The 20309-nt window shown below is 43.1% G+C and overlaps 1 protein-coding gene across 2 annotated transcripts in view; it reads right to left on the minus strand.

The window, feature by feature from the left end:
* Positions 1–20309, minus strand: part of Slc44a5 (solute carrier family 44 member 5) — a 251104-nt gene that overhangs the window by 221871 nt on the left and 8924 nt on the right. The window contains exon 1 of one of the 2 annotated variants that reach the window (XM_048453535.3): positions 20155–20202. The exons of the other annotated variant lie outside the window; for it this stretch is intronic. The gene's annotated coding sequence lies outside the window, so the exon portion shown is untranslated. Of the gene's footprint in view, positions 1–20154; positions 20203–20309 lie in introns of those variants that run through there. 2 annotated transcript variants of the gene reach the window in all.

Below are 20309 nucleotides of genomic sequence, written 5' to 3' on the forward strand. Positions count from 1 at the left end.
TTCACTAACAGTGTTAGGGGAAAGTAAGATAATGAGGTAATTAAAGTCTTCTTTGGCCTGGTAACAAGAGATCCCCACGATTAGTAGCTAGTGCCCCATCCATGAAACAATGGGCAGGGGATACCAATTACAAAACTCTCATGCCCAGAGCCCCTGGTTTCACTCTTCCAAAGGAACAGTCCACCAAAAATACCAGACCCTTTACTAAAACTGTCAAGATATACAAGATCTTTTTACAAAAAGATATATATGACCTAGCAGGAGAAAAGAAACACCCAAGAAACAATGATATCGTGGGGCATTTACATAAATCTCAAAATAATATTCTCAGACAATCTCTAGAAACTGTTGGCTCCATAAACAGGATAAAGATATTGTAGAGAACAAACACCAGTAATAAGAGTGTTGTTAGTATACACGTGTGTGTATGTATGTATGTGTGTATGTGTGTGTGTGTGTGTGTGTGTATAATTTAAAGGACATATCAGAAGATAAAACCAAGCAAATCTCCCAGGACATAGACCATTAAAATACAAAGCCAGATGTGATGGCACATGCCTGCAATCCCTGCTTTCGGAAGACTCAGGAGTTCAAGGTCTTTGTTAGCAATGTAGTGGATTCCAGAATAGTCAAGACTGTGTAGAGAGACCCTGTCTAAAAAGGAGGAGAAGGAAGGGGAAGAGGAGGCAAAGGAGAAGGAGGAAGGGAAGGAAGGAAGGGACAAAGGGAGGGAGGGAGGGAGGGAGGGAGAGAGAGAGAGAGAGAGAGAGAGAGAGAGAGAGAAGGAGGAAAAAGAAGGGAGGAAAGAAACCAACGTCTACACCTTGTGTTACACATAAAAAGTAAATAAACTGTGGTCCTAAAAGACAAAACTATAATGTGTCCCCCATGGCATCTCCTACTAAGAAGAATCGGGCCTTGTGACTGGAGAGATTGCTCAGTGGTTAAAAGCACTTGCTGGTCTTGCAGGAGACCTGGCGTCATAACCACCACTAACTCCAGTTCAAGGGATGTGATGTCCTCTTCTGAACTCTGTGAACACCAGGCATGCATGTGGTATGTGTGCAGGTCACACATTCAGACATAAAATAAAATGAATCAATCTAATAAAAATTCTAGCGAAACCATCAGGATCTCTTGTGTGCTCACTAACCTTTCCACGTGTGTCGTAAACTGCAATGCAGCACACCACACCTTTACACCCACTTTTCCATGAGAGCTGGGGATTTAACTATGAGCCTTATGCTTGCTCAGCCCATGTTTTACCACGGAGTGGTCTCCCCAGTGCACCCCTCAGGATGTCATAGTAATGAATTATTCTGTCGCTAAATCTCAGACCTTGTCTGCAACCTTAAATTTATGCGGTTGCGAAGAAAATATAAATCCTGTTAAATGTTGATAATAATAACTACTCCAAGTACTTAACTATGCCCTTGAAGTGCTGAGAAAGGGAGTTGCTTAACGCTGGAAGTACAGAAACAGATCTGCCTTTGGAGCAGAACTGCCTTGTAAGTTAGCACCAAGAGCCCCACCTCCTAGCAACGCATATAACCCAATACCTGCTCCTCCAAACCAACCCAATGCATCTCTCTCTGCCCTTTCCCATGTCATAGGAATTCAAACCAAACAATAAATGGGCCAGAAAAGATTTATTATCCATATATGAACATCTACAAGACATATACTTTAGGGGTAAAACAGGATGGTAGGCTGGGAGTGAGTGTGTGTGTGTGTGTGTGTGTGTGTGTGTGTGTGCACGTGCGTGCATGCACAGATGTTGTGCACTGTCTGCTGGGAATATAAGCAAGGACAATAACAACCAAGAGGAAAAAGGCAAGTGATAGTTAAAAAGAAACACGATTACTCCTACTTCAGAGAAAATATTTAGCGAGTAAATACGGTAAATTCTCAGAGATGTTTAACTTCTGTCTGAGATCGGGCTCCCACTGCTGCAGAGACACCACGACCATGACAACTCTTATAAAGGAAATATTTAATTAAGGTGGTGGCTTACAGTTCAGAGGTTCAGTCCATTATCATCATAGTGGGGAGCACAGTGGCATGCAAGCAGACATGGTGCTGGCTACATCTTGATCAGAAGACAACAGGAAATACACTGTGACACTGGGCAGTATCTTGAGCATAGGAAACCTCAAAGCCCACCCCGACAGTGACACACTTCCTCCACCAAGGCCATACCCATTCCGATGGAGCCACACCTCCTAGTAGTGCCACTCCCTATGAGGTTATGGGGGCTAATTACATTCACACTACCACATTCCACTCCCTGACCCCCACACATAACAATGTCATAATGCAAAATACATTTAGTTCAACTTCCAAAGTCCCCATAGTCTATCACAATCTCAGCAATGTTTAAAGTCCAAAGTTCAAAGTCTCTTCTGAGACTCATACAATCTCTTAACTGTAGTACCTGTAATATCAAAATTAAAAAAAAGATCACATACTTCCAACATATAATGGCACAGACTATACATTACCATTCTAAAATGTAGCAAAGGGGGCATAGTGAAGAAAAACTGGACCAAAGCAAGACTGAAAACCAGCTGGGCAAACTCCAAACTCTGCATCTCCATGTCTGCTATCAAACACTCTTCAGATCTCCAACTCCATTCAGTTTTTGTTGACTGAAACACACTTCTTTCTCTTGGGCTGGTTCCACTCCCTGTTAGCAGCTCTCCTTGGCAGGGATCCCACGACTCTGGCATCTCTAACATCTTGGATTCTCCAATGTAATCCAGGCTTCACCTTCACAACTTCACTCAATGGCCTCTCTACTAGGCCTCCATTCAGAGACATCCCTGACACATGCCTGACCTCAGTAGCTTTCTTTAGGTGTGGAAGTAAATTCCATAACCCAACTCAGGTCTTATACCCTTAACTCTAAAGCCAGAACATGGCCAAAGCTGCCAAATTCTGCTGTTTCCTGGGGTTGGACAACCCCCCACCCTTGTTCAATTACATCTTCACCAGCTTTCTGTCCTTCACTGCCTAAGCTTGACTGCCCTGAAACTCTCTCTGTAGGCCAGGCTGGTCTCTAATTCAGAGATCTGCCAGCCTCTGCTTTCCCAGTGCTGGGAAAAGTTGGGCACCACTGTCTCAGTTAGGGTTTATATGGCCATGAAGAGACAATATGACCAAAGCAACTCTTATAAAGTAGAACATTTAACTAGGGTAGCTTGTTTACAGTTTCAGATGCTCAGACTGTTGTCCTCATGATGGGGAGTCTGGCAAGATGTAGGCAGACATGATGCTGGAGTAACTGAAAGTCCTACATCTTGCAGGCAACAGGAAGTCAACTGACTTTCTGAGTGGTATCCTGAGTATAGGAAACTTCAAAGCCTGCCCCCACAGTGACACCCTTCCTTCAGCAAGGCCACACCCATTCTGACAAAACCACACCTCCTAGTAGTGCCACTCCCTATGAGATTACCCAGAACTAATTACATTCAAACTACCACAACCACCACACCTGGTTCTAAGCTTTTCTTTAATTCACAAGTTGGGAATTTAGCTGGGTGGAATCTTGCCTGGGGTTACCCCTCCCTATATTCCATTTCTTAATTCATTTATCTCCTTGAACACAGGACTTAGCTCCATTCCACATCCTGGTGCTCTTTTTCTCCTCAAAATTTACATTTTGTAATTTGCCCTGCTCAGCTTGCTCCTTTTCATTACAAACCTTTATACACCTGAACACTAGTTACCGCATTCTAGGCTGTTCTGAGATGTTTTCTGGCAACAGAATCGATCCAAACTCCTCATTTAAGCCCTAGGCAGACTCTTTGGACAAAGTCAAGCACTCACATAACTGCTCACAACCATCTATTATTGTAATTTCATGGTATCCTCTTGTGGTGTACCGATGTCCATACAAACAAAACTTCCATATGCATAAATACATTTTTAATTTTAAAAAACTCACATGGCCATAAAGCTTCAAAGAATTCCCCACAAGGATAACCTCTTCGGAGCCAGGTTTGGATAGCTTTCAAATATATTTTTATATTCCTCACCTTTCTTCCAAGTGCATTTTAAGTAAGAAGAATCACAGAAGTTCTTAGTGGTATGCGATTTGCATATTGCTCTCTATTTGTTTTCTATCATTTCTTTAAAATTAATTATCAGCAAACAAGTTTAACTGATTGAGTTTTACTCAAGCGCTATAATCAATTACAGAAATTTTAAAACAATTTAGCTTTACATTATCTCCCTTTATCATTCCTGAATTTTTGTACTTCACATACAGCTGAATCATAAGCAAGTATCTGAGCAGTATTCAGGTGGTTCCTTCGAATCCAACTCAAGTCTTGTTGTTTTAATTAGCACCACTGTTTACCTATAATACAAAGGTAGCAGGTGTTTGTGGTAATTATTCTCAAACACTATTAGAAAGTCTTAATTGTTTTTGTATACTTTAAGTGGTGTGGGCATTTTATTGTATTGCAATTTTTCATAAGTCAGTTACTAATTTATAATACACACAGAATAATCTTCAATTAATCAAGTTTTTAAACAAGCGTCCCATCCCTTAGCTAAACAACAACAGGGATATGTTATGTGCATCTCTGCACAGTACTTTAAACTTTAAACTTCCAGTAAAAAAAAAAACGGCCTATGACCTGAGCAATGAGCTCCTGTAAAACCTGAGGGCACAGAGTCAGTGAAGATTAAACCAGGGAAATCAAACTGCATCAAAAAAGAAACCACGCACACAGTGAAGGAAAGAGAATGGACCAGCACCCATGGGACGAGATGGGATGTGAGTTTACACCTGTAAACCATGCATTCAATGAGACATTAGTGTCTGAACTTGGAAGGAACACAGACAACAAGAAAACAAGTAACTTTAAAGTTGGTGAACTTGAGGAGATAGTTCTCAAAAAGAAGGTCGATAAATTGTCAGAGGAGGTATGAGAAGATGCTCACCCTCATCACCCACCAGGGAGCAGTAAACCAATGTACCTTAGCCTAGCCTCAGGTGTCTGTTAGGATGGTTGTCCACAGGAGTCGAATGTGGGAAAGGGAGCACTGCAGAGCATTGGGGACAAGAACGTGATCCATGAGTCAGAGAGGGAGTACGGAACCATCTCAAGAAATCAAGTCCTACTGCATGGTCCCACAACTGGGCTTCTATTCAAAGGAAAGAAAACAAGTGTGTAAGTCATGGCAGCATTATCCATCAAAGTCCAGACCCAAGCCAGGCATGAATTACAGCACTTGGGAGGCTGAGACAGGATAATTGCAACCAGTTCTGAATTATCCTGAGCCAGTTGGTGAACTCTAGGTCAGCTTTGGCTAAAGAATAAGACCTCATTTCAAAAGGATGACAATGATGATGATGGTGATGATGATGGTGGTGATGATGGTGATGATGATGATGATGGTGATGGTGATGATGATGATGATGGTGGTGATGATGGTGGTGATGATGGTGATGATGGTGGTGATGATGATGGTGGTGATGGTGATGGTGGTGATGATGGAGGTGGTGATGGTGGTGATAATGGTAATGATGGTGATGATGGTGGTGGTGATGATAGTGATGGTGGTAATGATGGTGGTGGTGATGATGGTGGTGATGATGATGATGGTGGTGATGATGGTGGTGGTATGGAACTGAGCTAAGTGTTCATTGACAAAAGGATGGATTAAGAAAATGTGCTATATTAACATGTATTCAATTAAATCAGTAAGTAAACCAGTCTTTAATTATTAATTTTAAAAATAAGTGTGTGCATATTTGCATGTGTACAGGTACATGTGGGGAGGGTGTCATAGGATAACGTTGGATATCATTCCTTGAGAAAAACCACTCAACTCTTTTGAGACAGGGTCTCCAAATGGCCTGGAGTTCGCCCATTGGGTTAGACTGACTGCCCAGAAAGCCCACAGCTGGGATGATGTGTCTAAGTCACAATTCTGACATTTTTATGTGGTTCTAGGGATGGAACTCGGGTCCTCAAGCAAGCAGGATAACGCTTTGCCAACACAGCTATCTCCCCAACTCTTCATCCTATATTTAAAAGAAGGCAATCCTGACATTTACATCAGCTAAGCCTAGAGAACTTTGCACAAGGCGAAGTAAGCCAACACAAATGATCATGGTTTCCCTATTCTGTCGACTATGGAAAAGACTCACAGAAGCAGGAAGGAGAGCAGAAGTCATCAAGGGCGAGCGAGCAGTAGGGCTGATGAGCAAAGTATTCTGTGTGTTAGTTTTACCTGAAGCGTAAGCTCTGCTTATGCGCAAGAGACTACTTTCACAGTAATGGACTATACACCAGAAAAATTGCTAAGAGACTTTATGCTAAGCATTCTCACCACAAAACACAAAACAATATTTGAGGTGATGGATATGTTTTATTTCACAATATCAAATCATCACATTGTGCACAGCTGAATGTGCACAATTTTCATTTATCAATTTTAAAACTGATGATATTTTCAGGTTTGGGGTATTTGAAATAGGAATGTACTAAGATCAATAGATATTTGCTAAAAAAGCAGTTTGAATATTCTGATCATCCATTGCATATTAGGAGAGAGAGATGAAATCAAATAAATCAGAGGACTTATATGTATGAACATGTCAAAATGAAATCCACTACTTTGTGTGCTAACTTTAAAGATTAATACAAAAGTGGGAGGCCACAGGGGAGATGGTTCAATTAGAAAAGTGCGTGTTGTATAACATGAGAACCTGTGTTCATACACCCAGCACTCACATAGAAGCAAGGTTTGGGATGCTTCACCCCAAATTGTTGGACATGGAATCCTGGAAACACCCAAAATAATATAGTCTGTTGCCATTGCTCTAAATTGTCCACAAGAACATGACAGTAAGACCCTATCGTGGTGATGTCTTGTTTGTAGTCTAGCAAATAAAGCTTACCTGAAGATCAGAGGGCGGTGCTAGTCACTAGTTAACCATAGATGTATGGAGGTCTGTGCAGATAGACAGGAAGGGATATGGCTGGGCTGGGAGAGGACTATAGGGTGGGAGAAGACAGGAGCTCAGCCTCTTTTCAGTCTGGAGATTTCATAGCAGTAAAACTCTAGTGGCAGCCTGTTCTGCTTCTCTGATCTTTCGACTTTCACCCCCTAATACTTGGCTCCAGGCTTTTATTATTAAGACCAATTAGAACTCACGCTACAATCCTATTGCTAAAAATACCATACACATTGGTCTCAGGACATGGAGCAATCAAGTTCGTACCAACCAAGAGGCTTCCTCCCTGCTTGCTAGCTTTCCTAGTAACAAAAGGGGCCATGCAGGCTGCTACAGGGCAGTGTCAGCAATAGCCTAACTGTGATCTCACGGACTGCAGTGATGACTGAAGTGACAGGTATACACAAGGTGCAATAGTGGAACAAGCGTTCTGAAAGTCACCAACCACTTCAGCATTGGATTTAAGGCTCTATCCACGGGAGGGAATGTGTACTGGTACTGGTGAATATGGCCAAGAATCCATGATTGGGAAGGTCATCAGCTGCAGGGGTAAACCTACAACTATGATTGTGAAAACTGATATGGCACCAAGTTATCCTCTAAACTCATAGGCAAACTCATAAACTAGAATAACCCCCACACCTCATCAGACAGCAGTTAGCACATAAACTCACTCCAGTCATTATGCAGAGAAGAAGTGTTTACGGGTTGCACAGACATCTGTGTCACACTGCCTGCCCCCAAAACTCAGGGACCATCAGAAAAGAGGGACCAGAAAGACTGTGAAGAGCCAGAGGTCAGAGAGGACCAGGGCAAAACAGTGTCCTCTGGACATCACAGGACCACAGATTCATGAACTCACAGCAGCCACGGTTGTCTTCAAAGATGAAGCACAATTAATAAAACTCAGAGAGAGAAACTGGGGTTCAACTTGAAGACCCTAAAAGCAAAGCAGCCAGCCACTGCTTGTCCTCAGTTCAAAATGGCAACCTGCCTCCAGGAATCTCAGGATGGTACTGTGACTTAGACCTGTCTCCTCCCGTTTTATAATCCTCTCTAGGGCTGGGATTAAAGGCATGCACCACTCAGTTTCTATAGCAACTAGTGTGACTATTGGGATTAAACGTGTATGTCACCACTGTCTGGTCTGTAAGGCTGACCAGTGGGGCCATTTTCCTCTCTGATCTTCAGGCAAGCTCTTATTTATTAAAATACAAATGAAATGTCACCACAACAAGATCTGAACAAGATCAAGCCAGTCACCATTCTAAAATAGAGTGGGAAGGGGCTCTTGAATCCTCACCCCTAACAAAGAATCCATGGATAGTTAATGGCTTCTGGGAAAGGGAAATAAGGTGTGTGTGTGTGTGTGTGTGTGTGTGTGTGTGTGTGTGTTTCTAAGATGGAAGTCATTTTTTAAAATGTAGGTCAGCCAAGTTCCAGTGAATGTCCCCAAATCTATGAGTATATAAGCAGCACACACTGGAGTCTGGGCTCTAAGACATAGATAGATAGATAGATAGATAGATAGATAGATAGATAGATAGATAGATAGATAGATAGATTAGATAGACAGGCGAGAGAGAAGGGGGGATGGCCTTCAAAGTTAGTAGGGATTGGAGGGTGTGGAGGATCTGAAAGAATCTGAGGGGAGTAAATATAATCAAAATACATTGTTTGCATCTATAAAATTCTCAAAATATATATATACCTTTTTATATTTTTATTTTTAAAACAATCTTATTTTACATATCAATTCCAGTTCCCCCTCCCTCCTTCCTGCTTCCTTCACCTTCATCCAACTCCACCAACATCCACTCCTCAGAGAGGGTGAGGCCTCCCATAGGGAGTCAACAAAGCCTGTCATATCACTTAAGGAAGGACCAAGGTCCTCCTCTGTGAATCTAAGCAGAGCAAGGTACCCCTTCAGAGGGAATGGGCTCCAAAGAGCCAGTTCATGCACGGAAATGTACCTTTTTAAAAAGCTGAGCATGGTAACCCTAGCACTGTGGGTCTGAGAATGGGAGAACAGAAATGGGCAGATCCCTTCAGCTTACTGGCCAGTTAGTTTACACGAATCAATAAACTCTTATTTCAGTGAAAGATTTGTTCTTTAAAATTAAGGTGGAGGGCTAAACATAGCAGTACATTACAGCATTTGGGGTGTGGAAGCAGGAGGATCAGGAGTCAGGGCCCACTTCAGTTATGTAGAGTGTTTAAGGCCAGCCTGAGATACACAGAGCCCTGTCTCAAATAAGCTAGTAAGTAGGTGGACAGCAACTGAGGAAGACATGCAACCTTCAGCCTCTGGCTGAAACACACATAAAAATAATTAAAAGCAGTAGCATCCTCATTAAAATAGGCTATAAATGCTAATCATACATGAAAGAATTAACCCCACCCTTTAAATTGCTCAAAGTAGTTTCCACTTAGAAATGAAATGATTCTGAATTATGATCATCAGACTACCAGAGGAAGGGTGTCGTGTTTGGATTACAGGGAACGGCAATAACTCAGAAAAAGAATAACTCCTTGACTAATCAGGTGGATGAGCCAGAATATAGACAGACATTTACAGCAGAGACTGTAGAATAAGAATAAACTGTGGGCTGCTGAGCCAAGTCTCCCCTGCTTGTTTACTTACACTAATGTATTCCTTTCCCTCGTGAATCCTAGACAAAAACTCTTTTCTCACAGACCTAACACATTTAACAAATGCCTTCCTCATTAGTTACTCCTCTTGTCAAGAGTCACTACGGTAGGTTAAGACCTCGGAAAGTTTTTCAAAGAACTGAAGATGAAGAAAGTGTTCTCAAAAGATAGGGTTTATTTAGAGGAGACGGAGTACACAGATAGGTAAATCTGCAATAACTCTGTGGACTTTTACAAAGAAAAAAATGTGAGGTCAACATTCATCTATCTACACTTTAAGAAAATGCAAAAGGCCAGGCAGTCATGTTGCATGCTTTTAATCCCAGCACTCTGGAGGCAGAGGCAGGTGCATCTATGAGATCAAGGCCAGCCTGGTCTATAGGGCAAGTTCCAGAAAAGCCAGGGCAACACAGAGAAACACTGTCTTGAAAAAAAACAAAAAACAAAAACCAAGTGGGAAAAAAAAAAGGAATCCACCTATCTCAATCACCTACCCATAAGGGAAAAAATGAATAGTTTAGTCATTAACACAAATTGCCAGCTTCTATCATTTCTTGTCAAATATGGGGATGTGGTTAGCAATTCAGCTTGAGAAGAACACAGGCTTTTGCAAACATATCAATTTGACTACACTTGGAATTAACTAAACTAAAAAAAAAAAAATGGCAGGCACACCTGTGAGGGATTTTTTGCTTGATTTGGAATAGGAAGACGCACTTCTAATCCATATCTTCCATGATAGGAAGGTGTATGCCTTTAATCTTTACCTTTTTTTTATTCAAAGTTTATTAAATTATAAAAGTTTCCATTTCCGCCCCTCCTCCCAACACCCTCCCACTCCCCCCACTTCCTCTCCTCCTTCCTCTCCATCCCAAAGAGCAGTCAGGGTTTTTGAGCTAGGAAAAGACATGCCTATAATCTGGGTGTAGAGGCTCTGGGAAAGCCCACCTCTGATCTGGGCCACACCTTCTGCTGTAAACTACGTAGGGACATGGGAGAAGGAAGCATTCGCTCTTCGCTGCTCGCTCTCCCCCTCCCTGCCTAGCAAGCCCGCTCCTTCACTGGCGTTAGAGCCTGCTTCCTTGACATTCCAGCGTCTACTGAAGACCAGCTGAGACATTCAGCACTGTGGATTGAGCAACTACTGGATTCTTGGACTTTCTGTTCATAGCTAATCATTGTTGGATTAGCTGGACCACAGCCTGTCAGTCATTCTAATAAATCCCCTAGATAGATGATAGATAGATAGATAGATACATACATACATACATACATACATACATACATACATAGACGTTCTATAAGTTCTGTTACCCTAGAGAACCCTGACTAATACAGATGATTATGGCATCCTAAAGGATTTATAAGCCTATTCACTGGGAAGAAAACTCAGCAGTGTGCTAAACAATGAGTTATGATTAAAAACAGAGAGGGCCAAGGGTCAGATGCAGACGCTGTATTGACCATGGCGCTTTAACCAGTGAGTCTATCGGCCATTGTTTATGTGTTCTACTATGTTCATAGCAGCACTATTTGTAATAGCCAGAACCTGGAAACAGCCTAGGTGCCCCTCAATAGAAGAATGGTTAAAAAAGGTGTGGAACATATACACATTAGAGTTTTACTCAGCGGTAAAAAACAATGACATCTTGAATTTTGCATGCAAATGGATGGACATAGAAAACGCTTTACTGAGTGAGGTAAGCCAGACCCAAAAAGAGGAACATGGTATGTATTCACTCATAAGTGGATTCTAACCATAATTAAAGGTCTTTGAGCCTATTATTCGTGATCCTAGAGAAGCTAAATAAGAAGATGAACCTGATGAAGATTATTTAGCTATCCGCCAGGAGGTAGGAAACAGACAAGAGTCCCAGGTAACCTCGGGTGCATGGGGGGGGTGGGAGGGTTGTCAGAAAGGGAGAGGGTTAGAGAGAAGGGAGTAGGGGAGGATTGGGGAAAGATCGGGGGACTGGGATGGGGGGGAGGGAGGAAGGATGGATATGGGATCAGGCAAGTATATACCTCAACTAAGGGAATCATTTTAGGGTTTACAAGAGACTTGATTATAAAGGGGATCCCCGGTCCAAGGAGAGATCCCCAGATGGTTCTCTGGACAGAGGAGAGGGTGCCTGAACCGGCCTTGGCCCACAACCATACTGATGAATATTTTGCATGTCACCATAGAACCCTCATCTGGCGATGGATGGAGATGGAGGCGGAGAACCACGTTGGAACACTGGACCTAGCTCCCTAGGTCCAAATAAGAGGCAGAAGGAAAGAGAACGTGAGCAAAGAAGGCAAGGGCAGAGGAAACTTTCATCCAACGTTGGATGGCCATACAGATGGAGACCCATATTGGAACACCGAACTGAGCACTCCACGGTCCAAATGAGGAACAGAAAGATGAAGAAAATTAAAAAAGTAATCAGGACTGCGAGGGATGCGAGCACCCACTGATACAAGGGAACTGATATAATGAGAGTTCACCAAGGCCTGTTGGACTGGGACTGAACAAGGACGTGATCCAACCAGATTCTCTGAATGTGGCTGGCCCGGAGCCTTTTTGAAAAGCCATTGACAATGACACTGGGACTTGCTTCCTCTGCATATACTGGATTTTGGCGCTCCAGTCTGTTTGGACTCTCACCTTTCCTGGACCTGGAGGGAGGGGGGAGGAACTTGAACTTCCCACAGGGCAGGAAACCCTGACTGCTCTAGGGGATGGAGAGGGAGGAGGAGAGGGAGTGGGGGGAGTGGGAGGGTGTTGGGAGGAGGGGCTGAAATGGAAACTTTTATAATTTAATAAAAAAAAATAAAAATAAAAATAAATAAAAAAAAAACATTCTGAGTTGGTAAACTTCTTTTTTAATTGCTGTTATTCAATAAAACAGGCCAGCCCCTGATGAAAAGGGCTAAATTCAACAGCTAATGACTCCAGTGATTTAATCTCTTCATTCCAAAAGAGGATCAAGAAATATAAGTCTTAATAGAAGCTTAAAAGAGAAATTGGGGGAAAAGGGGCCCCTAGTCTTACAACGCACTATATGTTTAAGGTTTTTAAAACCACAAAGTTTATTGTCTAAAAATCAATCAGAGAGTCTGTTAAAACTGTTACATGCTAAATCTCAGTTCTTAGGAAATGATGGAGCTAGCTAAATGAACTGGCTTATATTCAAAAGGTTTAAGTCATTTGAGTCCCCTACGATAAAGAAATAAAAATGCCAACCACTAATGCCACTATTATAAGCCACAATTTAAAAGCTACATTGTCGGCAATGGGAAATGTAATTTCAGAATTTTAATGAAAATGCTTCTATAATAAATCAAAAAACGAAAGGATGAGACAGTAGGCAAAGCGCATAGCAGTCCATAAAAGAAGGCTTGGCTCCCCTGTTATGTACAAAAGCATACTGAGATCTGACAAGTCAGTCTTGGACAGAATCTGTTAATGAGTTACTGCCCTTACTCTCAAACCCCAAATCTGCAGACCTTTGAAGTCTGGCGGTATCAGGAAACTAACTGAGCCCTTTATCTAAACAAGCATCCCTACTGCAGTAATTCTCTCAGTTGCTTGCAATCCAGGCGGCCTTCCCTCCATCTCTTTCTTCGCCTTACACTTTATGTGTAAAACTCATTATCACTTGAGTTGGGCTCAGTAGCAGTCAGGAAACTGCTCCACGCCCCCATCACCACCTTCACACGTCCTAACAGGCTCTGGGCCTCCAACTTTCGGAGGGCAAATCATGGGACTTCTCAGAGCCCACAGTCACGTCAGCCTGTCCTTGATAGCAAAAATCTCGGGATTTCTCAGGACCACGGTCACATCAGCCTGTCCCTAATGACGAAAATGAATCTGCCTAATCGTCGGTTTCCTGTTGCATTTTGTTTTCTTGGAAATCTCTTACTAGTGCAGTACCAAATTACTAAATATAAATTTGCAAACATAAACCTGCCAGAGAGCACAGAGAATACCAATATATGCTATTGAGGATGTCAGGAGGTTAATTTTGTTTCATCTGGTGATAGGAAATAGCTCGTTGTAACTGATTCCTTCCTCCAGAATGAAGGGGAAGATCACACCTTTGCAGTCCCACTGCCGGGAAGGTGGCAACCAGTTGTAATCAACTTCTCTGATCAGCAAGTTGGAGGCCCAACCTTTATCCACTTTAATCAACTCATCAACTCTTATGACTGTTGGTTGTCTGTGTGTGTGTGTGTGTATGAACCTATGAATGTGTGTGTGTGTATGAACATATGAATGTGTGTGTGTGTATGCATTAACCTATGAATGTGTGTACAACTGCAGTGTACATGCATGTGAAAGTCTAAGGTCAACATTCAGTGTTTTCCTCAGTTGTCCACCTTCCTTTGTTTGAGACAAGGTCTTTTCCTGAACTCAGTGCTCACTGAGTCTGCTAGATGGGTTGACCAGAAAGCCGCAATGATGTCCTGTCTCCTCCTCCCCAGGGCTGTGATTATAGGTTAACAGTGGATATATTTTTATGTGGGTTCTGGGGAGAGGGAGGTGAGGGGAGACGTTCTGAAGCAGTTCTAGAATGATAAGACATGAATTACTCCTGATACAGAAAGAAATTAAAGAACTAAGTCTGGAATGACGGCACTCGCCATTTGGAAAGACCTAAGTAAAGACATATCCTCAGCTCTGTCCACAAACCCCAGCCCAGGCTTTATAAAACTTCTCAGAAGCGCCAACCCAGAAGTTATTTACTCCCTGAGGATCATGGACCCAAATATAAAGAACATTTTCAAGGCATTTCAGAGCAGGCTACACGGGAACATAAATAAAATCGGATCCTTCTAAGTACTTTTGATGAGTTGAAGAGTTGCTTATTTGAAACCTTGAAGAAGTAATGACAACCGTGGGTTTGACCATCTAGAACTATGGTGGTCCCTAAATTCTGACGGCTGATAGTTTGGTTTCTACTCACGTGTTGATGCACACTGTTAGTGACACACCAGGACAGAAACAGACAGTACACTATCAGTGGCACACCAGGATGGAAACAGACAGTGTACTATCATCAGTGACACACCAGAACGGGAACAGAAGGTGCACTGTCAGTGACACACCAGGACGGGAACAGACAGTGTACTATCATCAGTGACACACCAGGACGGGAACAGACGGTGCACTATCATCAGTGACACACCAGGACAGGAACAGACGTTGTACTATCATCAGTGGCACACCAGGACGGGAACAGACGGTGTACTATCATCAGTGACACACCAGGACGGGAACAGACGGTGTACTATCATCAGTGACACACCAGCACGCTAAGAACAATGGCTGACACTAACAGGCAAACCTTAGATGCCGCTGGTAAATGGAGAAGACCCAGCATTACTCTTTTGTTCATTTTCCATAGAGTTCACGCTATGATCGTATATCTAACCTGTGGACTAACTCTTCAGGAATGTGTAGAGCAATTCTAAAATCAATGAAAATGCTGAGCTAATGTCACTCCTAAAATATCCAGCTGATGGCAAATTCAGTTTCACTTTCATGGGCCACACTTAATTTTAGACTCAGCCTTGTTGCAGCTCAACACGGTAAACACATGTGTGCAGGCATGTTAATGTATGTGGTGGTTTGCTAGAGAATGGTCCCCACAGGGCTTCTGTGTTTGGGCACGTGGTCCCCAGTTGGTAGAAGTGATTAGGAGAGACCATGGTTCGCTGGAGGACATGTTGTCACTACGGCTGGGCTTTGAGGTTCCAGTCCTAGTGTGCAGCCAGCTCTCAGCTGCTGCTCCAGCCAACACGCTTGCTGCTTGCTGCTTGCTTCCATGCTGCCCTGCCATGAGGGACTCTTTTCCCTTTGTTACCACAAACCCTGAATAAATTCTCCGTTCTGTATCATGGTGTTTTATCTCAACAATAGAGACATAACTAATATAAAATACTTGCACAGAAAGCTCCAAAATAGTTAGTTTTATAACAAAGAAATTTTTGAAAATGAAAGAAAACAGATTAATTTTTAAAATAAAATAGCAAGCTGATGGTTCCCAGTTGAATAGTCTGGGCATAGACGCTGTTCCCTCAGGACTCAGAGCATGGGCTGATTGACATCAAGCGACAGACAGAGTCTTCGGAAAGGAGGGGGCAGAGGGATCAAATAGAAGCTCCATCCTGGAACACCAAGTCAAGACCAATTCCTAGTCGGGTTTTGGCTCCCTTCCAGAAGTGTGGCTGAGAAGCTCAGAGCTTTGAGGGGTGCATAAGGAGTTATGGAAGCAAAGAGGAGACCCTGCTTAGCTCAAAGGAGGGAGCCCAGACTAGAACGTGGGAACGTTCGTTGTACAGGGAATTGATATTTTCACTGAGTCTTGAAGGATATGTGGGAATTTTTGGCATTACAAAAACAAACATCATGAGACTAGAAGAATAAAGGAACGGATTATCAAAACTAAAATGAATGTGGAGGATGAGGAAAGGCAAAGAACAGGTCGGATCCAAAGTCGCAGCGTCTGCTGTGAAATGCAGTTTCTCCCCTGCACAGGCTTTGAGACGTTGTTCTGGGATTGGGGGCTTAGAAAACAAGCGGCTTCGCCTTTCCGGGTCATCCAAGGCCACCACCTTCACATTCCTCCACGCAATATGAGGAATTCCAGCTTATAGGAGCATGAGATGGGGGGTAGAGGCTCACTGATCCTCACCAGTGGAGGGCAAGTCTGAACTCAGCAAGTGTCCAAACATCTAAAAGATCTCTGGTACTTCAGAATCTAAGCAATTACCTATTACACTTCCCCAAAACTTTGTTTTAATAAATGATTACTTCTCTGAGCTTACTTGTACCATGATGGTGCCTAGAACGTAATCATGATTTATCCGTCCAGTCAACAGTCTCAGCCCACAAAAGCTGATACAATCAATCAGTTGGTACCTTCATCATGCCTAAAGTACAGTGATCCAGAAACACAGTGAGACTTTACCAAGGTTGTAAAAAAAAAAAGAGAGAGAGAGTAACAGATTAGAAGCAGTCGAGTGAAGCCCACAGCCTTTGGCTTTTCTGGTGTTTCCATAGACGACTAAAACAAGTTAGTATCTTCAAGGCATGACAACCCTTCAGTAAGGTCTCCGGAAAGTTTGGAATGTGACATAAGCTTTCTTGGTGGTTAAATCCAGGACTGAGTTCCATAGAGATTTTGGATGGTTTCAGGTCGATCAGAGTCAGGCAGCCACAACAGCCCTGGATACATCTATCTATTATCAGCATTTTTAACAACATAATGGTCTTCCTTCGGCCACCAAAACTCTTTCTCTGACGGTGTTGTCAGCAGAAAGAATGCGATGGGATACTTGTGCAAACGAAAGAAGGGAGTGGGTCAGCAAGGATAAATACAAGGGAGCTGAATTCCCTGAAGGATGCTATCAACACTGGGATTGTTCAAGTATGCGTGCCTAGTAAGCAGCTTCTTCTCAATTTCATAGCTTTTTTTTATATTTTTAACTTATATATACAAAATATATAAAGCCATCAGCTAAATTTAAGACAACTGAAAACTTTTTGTAAGGCAACATGATAATAAATGTTTCATAAGATATTAATGGAACATCAGTTTTAAAAATAGTATCTTGTCTTTAGACTTGAACACTAAAACACAATTCAGTAAACAGCAAAATTTACATAAAGGGCTCCTTCAAGTTTCTAAAAGGAGCAAATACATGCAGGAGGTTGAAGCAGCTTGTCAAAGCACACCCGCAGTCAAGGGCAAACGAAGAACAGTGTATGCATGCCTGCTCACATGCTTGCCTGGTAACACATGTGCCTGCTCACATGCATGCCTGCTCACACATGTGCCTGCTCACATGCATGCCCACTCACGTGTGCCCGCTCACACACATTCCTGCTCACACACATGCCTGCTAACACATGTGCCTGCTAACATGCGTGCCTGCTCACACGTGTGCCTGCTCACATGCATGCCCACTCACGTGTGCCCGCTCACACACATTCCTGCTCACACGCATGCCCAGTAACACATATGCCTGCTAACATGCGTGCCTGCTAACACATGTGCCTGCTCACACACGTGCCTGCTAACACATATATCTGCTCACATGTATGCCTGCTCACACACATGCCCGCTCACACACATTCCTGCTCACACGTGCCTGCTTACACACGCACCTGTTCACACGCATGCCTGCTAACACACGTGCCCACTCACATGCATTCCTGCTCACATACATGCCTGCTTACACACGTGCCTGCTCACAAGCGTGCCTGCTCGCTTGCTTATTGTGCCCATCTTGATTCTGTCACTCAAACCATTCAGAAGCGCTGCCTAGGGACTGGTCTTGCCCACAGACAGTCAGGTCCCCGTACATCAGCTAACTTAAGACAATCCCCACCGTAAACAGTCCTCACTGAGACTCTTCCCAGATGAGTCTAGGTCATGTCGAGCAGATGATGAAAGCTAAGCGTCACGCCTGGCTTTTCTCTTGGGGACTTCCCGAGGATCACCCTTCCACCGTGTCGACTGTGCCCACACAGTGGACAGCACAGCTGGCCCTCTGGCGTCACTTGGCAGCAGGGATCCAGATTCCCCGTCCTGGCTGTACCCTCGCCTCACGCTTTCACAGGTAACAAACAACCTGCCTGCTACTGAGCCCTCTTTGCTATCTGACTTGCAAACTTTACAAAGTCCTTTGTGCTGTTCTCTGGCACATCTGAAGGACGATTAGAACAGTGCCTGGCACAGAGCAGACAGCCCGCTAGGGTTAGCGAACAGGTGGATGAAATAAGAGAGACAAACATCTCACCCAAATATCTTAGAAGGCTAGACGAGATGGCTATTTTTCTTTCCTTCTCTTTTCTTTTTTTTTTCTTTCTTTTCTTCTTTATCTTTTCTCTTGGTTTCTTTTCTTTTCAAAATTCATTATGCAGCCCGGGTTAGCTTTAAACTCCCTACAGATCCTTGGCTGGCCTCTGTCAGAATCCTTCTACATCAGCCTCCCAGACAGTGGAATTGTGGACACATGTCACCATACCCAGATCTCTGGGTTTCCTAGTTAAAGATCAAAGTTCTCACTGGGAGGGGAGAGAAAGGGCTTCTTTGGTAGAAAGAATTGGCTAAATATAAATTGGAGAGGCTTTATTAGTAGATTTGAAGGGTTTTCTTCTAGATTTTTTTAATTATCAAAGTATGTAAAGGATTTTTTCACATATGGATACATTGTAGAATGGCAAAGCCAGACTATAACATATGTATTGCTTCACAAACTTGATCCATTTTATGGTAAGAATTGAAGGTTTAAGCTGTCAGGGATTATCTGCAGGTTGGCTTGCTGTGGGGGCTGTAGATCTTGTGTGTCCTCTCTATTATTCTGGATTTTAGGCTGGTGCATTTCTAAGCAAGCTTCTACACTAGCAGAAACTGAAGATCAGGAGCAAGATTCCCCAGGAAAGGAGGGAAAGAAACAGATGATGAAAGGAACTTTGGGGATTTCAGCACTAACTCAGATTTAAGCGAAATTCACTAATTAGAAAAGAGAGCTAAGATCGAAAGCCAATAGAGTACTAATGAAGACTGTGAATTAATGGCTTCCTTCTTTTCTTTCTTGGGAACCCAGAAGCAGCAGATAAGGATCCGGGGACCTTGAAAGAGACGGCAATAATACCACCACACTGCAGGGCTAGCTCAGTTCTCCCTCACACGCACGACACCGCCCCAGTATGTACACAGCAGCAAAGGAAGAGCGTCCTGTGCCTCCCAACAGAGAGAAATGCAGAAACCATAGCTACAAGCATGTTCATTACCTAATGCAACAAATTAACACAAAATTTTGTGGCTTAAGACAATAGTAAACACCTATTATCTCCTAACCAGTTCTACGATTCTAGAATCCAAAAATACAGATTGGTTGTGTGACCCCAGGTCAAGGCTAATCATAAAATTCAGGCAGTTTGCTAGTGGAGACTCAGATGTCAGGAAACTTTGCAGAGGTGGAGAGAACCCCTTCCCACAGGAGGCCACCACGTGCTTGGCACACCGATGCTGGCCCTTAAGAGGAGGCCTCCCATGATGGCCTCTACAGGGCATGCTCACACAGTTTCATAATACAGAAGCGTTTTTCTCCAAAATGAGCCATGTGCGAGGGCAGAAGACGCAGGAGACTGGGCAGCAGTGTGTGTGACCCTGCCTTTGTCTGGGTCTTCACTTAGCCCAGATTCCACTGGGCAGGGGAGAACATGGGTGCATTCACTGCTGGCAAGCTCAGGACACCGAGGTGCTTGATGACTTGCTACCACGTGCTTAAATGACTTAAAGATGAATACCAAAGTAACACCAAAACTCTTGAGGGTCAGATACCAATATATGTATGGATACAAGCATAGTAAGGAGAGGCTATGGCTTTACACGTATATATGTAGGCCCATATACACATGTGTGCATGTCTGTATTCCTTGACCTGTATAGAATACACACTTTCAAATGATAAACTTAAGCAAACCCCTTCCAGATTCCAGACATGGGCTCTATGGCCATCTGACTCACCTCCCTCTGTGCCGTTCCTCAATAACTCAGCAGTGAACAGACATTGTGACTGTCACTACTATGAAAATAACATGATGTCACAAATGCATTATGCTATGGTGTCACTAAGGACCAGCCCCCATTCTTGGTGACACAGTGTTTGAGATTCTATCAGC

Source organism: Myodes glareolus, chromosome 17 (assembly GCF_982192425.1).
Source record: "Myodes glareolus chromosome 17, mMyoGla1.1, whole genome shotgun sequence".
Classification (NCBI taxonomy): domain Eukaryota; kingdom Metazoa; phylum Chordata; class Mammalia; order Rodentia; family Cricetidae; genus Myodes; species Myodes glareolus.